Raw genomic sequence first — 6,039 nt, 5'->3', positions numbered from 1 at the left:
TTTCGAATGCATTTAGTCTTTTGATGTCATCTTGCTTCTTGCTTGCAGGATGCATTTTAACATTTTGAATCTTACTAGACTAGATATTTTTCGGTTACAGATCATCTTAAACATGTCTATAAAACCAAGTCTTGCTATTTCCATTCATCTTCTTATTTCTTTTCAAAAGATTCTTTTGTAATTTGTTCTTGGGAAATTCTATGTAAGTTTGAAGAGATGTTCTGATGATATATTCAGCATATACATTAAATATAAGGAAAAAATATGCACTCATTTCGAAATTCTCTTTTTATATTTATGTAATTGATTCTGACATTCAAATTTTGAATAGATTGCCTGTGTGAGTCCATTTCAATTTTGGTAAAGAAAAATAAGTATAAGACTTACTCACAATCAAGTTGTTCTACCACCGACCACCGGTTTCGCATACTATAATTTTCTATGCATCCTTAGGTCAACGGTACATGGCAAACTAAATGCTGAAAATAAAATAACCCGTATTTGGGTACTGTCTGATACAAAATATATATATCAATTATGCCAATATTAATGTGTGCAATACATTAAGTGTAAATTACAATTAATTAAATAAATAATTCAATGCAAAAAATTAAGTAAATATTACTTAAATGCCGATTCAAGGATTATTATGAATAATCCGATACAATAATACTTGTATCGGAATGGAAGTAAGATTTGTTTAATTTTTTGCATTGCATTATTTATTTAATTAATTGAAATTTACACTTAATAAATTGCACACCTATAATATTGTATTTTCAGCATTTAGTTTGCCATGTACCGTTAACCTGAGGATGCATAGAAAATTATAGTATGAGAAACCGGTCACACATTCGGTGTGGTTTCAATATACGCACTTAATGATGGCTATATCTTATGCATTCAGTTTAACATCTTTTAGTTAATTTAGTTAATCTTACAATTACCTGCCTTCTGAAATAATCTACAGGCATTTTCTGTCTCTACTCTTTAGTACCACATCCTGTGCTTTCATTAAACTCTATTTCGAGGCCCTGTGCCCCTGATAAAAGTCAGCAACATTGTTCCGGTAGTTTAATAATTTTTACTGGCTCAATATTTGTTCCATCGGTGTGTACCCGCCTTTTCGTATTTTTTTACCACGGATATATCTTACATTACTTTTATACAAAATCCTCCATCCTAAATAATGTCTGTATTTTGCTAATTAAAAAAATACCGTTGTTTAAAGTGTGATATATTATTAATTTCATAATTTTATGTATTTAATATCTTGCTGAAACTTACACATAATTTCAAAATTTCACCTTGTATTATTCATAATAGACCCTACATAATATAGTTTAATAGCAGGGTGTTAAGGAGCTTTTAAAAAATAAAAATATACAGGGTGTTCCATTAAAAATAAAGATGATGGACTGTGCTAAACTTGCGTGAATCTAACTGTACATTTAAATTTATGTTTAAAAAGTGCACATTTGAATTTAAAATTTGACGTGTCTCAGCATTTATGATAATTTTCTAAAATTACAAACACAAACCACATTATTCCGTAAGTGGTTTCCACACTATATAATTTCAAAATTTAAACCTGTAGTATTCATAACAGACCCTACATGATATAGTTCATTGAGATAAGGTTGTTAAGGACCTTTTAAAAATATATAGGGTGTTCCATTACCAATAAAGCTTATAGACTATGCTAGGCGTGCAGGAGTCATCCTGTACAGTTAAATTTATGCTTAAAAGTTCATATTTATATATAAAAGCGATCTCAGCGTTTTTTATAATTTTTAAAATACAGACAGAAATAATAATATTCCATAAGTGGTTTCCACCCTGTATATACAGGGTGTTTCAAGATATTTTCAACATCCTATAATTCAGGAAATAATGAATATTTTTATTTGAAAATTGAGAAATGTCAATTGGACGTACAATACAATTAATGTATACATGAGATCTGTGACGTCATCATGGGCGCTGTTACGTCATTACAATGGAAAAATCACATGTATCATGGCGGTGAAGGTTAGTTCAGATAAAAGGATTTTACTAAGGGTATGCTAAATTTTCAATTAAACGTTTATTTTTAACAATAATTAATAACATTCAAAAGGTGAAATAATTTTATAGGTGTTCAAAATGACCTTCTTATGCTTCAACACAAGCGTCAAACCGTCTAAGTAGTTCACATATATCTTCTCTGTCGTCATCAGCGTACACGCTTGTCTAATTTAGTTTTTAAATCATCTACATCTGTAGGTTTTTTGTTATAAACGATTACTTTTAAATATCTCCATATAAAATAATTTACGGGTGATAGCGCAGGCGATCTTCGAGGCCATCGGATGGGTCCGTTAGTTCCAATCCATCTGTTTGGAAATGTGGCATTAAAGTAATTGATTACAATTCCGCTATTATGTGGGGCGCGTCGTCTTGTTGCCATACCATGACTCCTTTTTTGCATAAAGGAATATTTTCCGATAACAAAGGTTAGATATTTCTGACCATTTAAATATTCTTCTCCGTGTGGATGTTGTCTGTCGCCCATCGGACGCGTCCCCAGGTGGTGGATAGGGGAACGCCCTAACCAGTCCTAGGACTGGCGGGTAGGTGGGAAATAAAATACCACCCGTGAACCAAAACAGACTGGTATGGCAACCCAACAGAGTCCCTGGCCCTCCAGGTTTGGGGTTAGGCTAGAGGCTAACAACCTCTTCCTGTAAAAATCATATGTTACGGAACCTCAAGGACTATTAGCCGTACGGAACTTACGACGACGACACTGCAAACGAAAAATGGAATTAAGATTAGGAACATGGAACACCCGAACCCTGTACCGAGCTGGAGCACTCGCATCTCTACTAGACATAGTGAACATGTACAGAGTAAATGCTTTGGCACTGCAGGAAATGCGATGGACGGGAACAGGCATTCTTGATAAGAGAACCCACTCCATATATTACAGCTGCAATGAAAACCAACACATAGATGGAGTGGGATTTATAGTAAACCAAAGAACAAAAGGCCTAGTTATTGATTTTAAAGCCTACAGTCAAAGAATGTGCTATTTACGCTTAAAAGGTAAATTCTTTAATTACAGTTTAATTAATGCACATGCCCCGACCGACGACAAACTAGAAGACATTAAAGAACAGTTTTTCGAAGACCTAGAACAAGCCTACAGAAGATGCCCCAGAAATGACATTAAAATAGTGCTAGGTGACATGGATGCAAGAATAGGACGAGAGCAAGTTTTTATGCCGACTATAGGAAGGCATAGCCTACACAACATCAGTAGTGATAATGAATTACGACTGATAAACTTAGCAGCAGCACTGAACATGACCGTCGCTAGCACCTATTTTGAACACAAGAATATACACAAGGTAACCTGGACCTCCCCTGATTTAAGAACAACTAGTCAGATTTATCACATCTTAATAGATTCAAGACACGGAACGGACATAATAAACTGCAGAAGTTATAGAGGCGCAAACATAGACTCAGACCATTGTTTAGTGATCTCAACACTAAGGGCTAGAATTTCAAACTCCAACAAAGAAAAAGAAATAAATAGAAAGAAATGAAATATACAGAAGCTGAGAGATGCAACTGTTACAAAACAGTACTGGGAAAATATTACCAATAGATTAAGGAATCAAAGTCTAGGCGAAGAAGACCAGAGAGATATAGACTCTTTCTGGAACAGGATAAGGGAAGATATTGAGTCAGCAGCACAAGATGAAATAGGAACAGAAACTTGTACCCGAAAAATCACTGGTTTGACGATGAATGCAAAGACGCAACACAGAAAAAAAAAAATGAATCCTATGCAAAAATGCTTACCCGCCGAACTAGAACAAGTATAGAGAATTACCAGACAAAGAGAAGAGAAGAAAAGAAAATACACAGAATGAAGAAACGAAACCACTTAAAAAAGGAACTTCAATATATAGAAAACCTCAACAGAGAGAAAGAATTCAGAACATTCTATAAGAAAGTTATCATCAACAGAAAAGAATTTATCCACCAACGATCCTGGAAGTTAAAGACGCTGTAAACAAACTAGCCAGAAACAAATCACCCGGAATAGATAATCTCCCAGCGGAATTATATAAAGAAGGTGGCCACGATATCATAATCGCGCTACAGCAGCTTATCAAAGAAATATGGATACAGAAGTCCCTTCCCAATGATTGGAATATTGGAATACTTTGCACCATACACAAAAAGGGAGATATCTTTGAATGCTCTAACCATCGAGGAATTACGCTCCTAAATGCAGCCCAGCAATTATATTGGTAAGTCAGTAACATATAGAGAATACACCATTTATATTTTTTAAATAACAAACATATAAAATCGGAATTTGGTATTTATTGAAGGTAAAATAAATGCAAGATCAAATACTTACCATGTCGGGATAGTATTATGAGGTTTTTTTCCTGGTTTTTCACTCATAATTTACTATGGAATCACTAACAGGAGAATTTTACTGTCATCATGGCATGTATTTGTCTTTTTAAAGACGAATTACATGTTATGATCTTTTCTGACGGATATTCTCAAGTTAAAGTTGATTTCATGTAATCGAATGAACTATCTTATAAGTAAAGTCGTCCCAGGAACGCAACTCAACAATATTGGCAATATCATTTTAAAGTCGTCTACTTTAAAATGTATAATGTATGTCTGAATTGTCAATATAGATGAGTCAGATCAAATTAAATTAATAGAAGAATTTTTCACTAAGTAACAAAAACAAAATTTGTTTAATTTACTAATGTTTGTATTTTGAGAACGATTTCCGAAGTGGAAATTGAAACGTCAATAAACGTATTTTAACCTTTAATTGTGGCTTATTCCCAGTTAAATATTAATATATATATATATATATATATATATATATATATATATATATATATATATATATATATATATATATATATATATATATATATATATATATATATATATCAGGAATGGAACAGTGGGACCCACATGTCCGAAGATCAAACTGGTCACACTCAGTAATGGAGTAGACGTAGGATAGACGTGAAGTAGAATAAATAGTAGACAAATGCGTCTACCTAGCTTATAAGATAAAAATAAGTGCTGAGAACCAAACGTGTGATCTGCCAAGATGAATTGTTATTCATCATGGCAGATCACTCATCATCATTGTACAGCATATTGCCAACAGTAACACGTATTCAAACAAAACATCCCAATAATCCTAAAAGTGAAAACGATTAATCAGTGCGCACTGCTATCAGTGGCCGATACACAGGAGAGAATGGGGAAAGTCTCCTCCGATCAAGGTACAAAATTAAAGAAAAAATTGGTATTGGAAAAATATAAAAATATATTAGCTGACATGAAACTTCAACCACAGACTGACAAATTCAACACAATAAACCTGCTAGTTAGGAAAATTAAGCGAACTTAATGTCTTTTATGTAGTTTGAGTTTATCTTTTTTTTTGGTTGGTGTTTCATTATAAGTCCCCCTCCCCTCCAAGTGAAATGCCTAGATACGCCACTGACTGTTCGTAATTAGATCCGGAGTTGAAATGAGCTAACTAAAGCATTATTATAAAAATTACAAGGCAATGCTTGGTCTAACATTGAGAGCCAGAATACTGGTGGATTGGCAGAAAACTGGCGTAAAAGGTATTATTTATAGAATACATTACAAAATTTTCACGGGGAAACTTGCAAGACAAAAAGGCAATAGATGGATAAAAAATCTATTGTGACGACCAAGGGACGTCACTCACAAAACCCAGTCGTGTAAGGTTACTTACCCGATAGACAAATGACCTAAAAAGTGTGGGCATAAACCGGATTAGTGCTTCGCATGGCAGAGGAAGCTGGAGACATTTTGAGGACAGTTATGTCCGACATCCGACAATGAACACATTTTGCTATAGGACCATCATTTTATTTCACAACTCATGGCTCACACACATGATATTCTTCTAATAATGATTTTATCATTATTAGAACAATTTATTCATAATTTTAGAAAGTT

Source organism: Diabrotica undecimpunctata, chromosome 8, assembly GCF_040954645.1.
Source record: "Diabrotica undecimpunctata isolate CICGRU chromosome 8, icDiaUnde3, whole genome shotgun sequence".
NCBI classification, from domain to species: Eukaryota; Metazoa; Arthropoda; class Insecta; order Coleoptera; family Chrysomelidae; genus Diabrotica; species Diabrotica undecimpunctata.
This window is presented reverse-complemented; position numbering follows the sequence as displayed.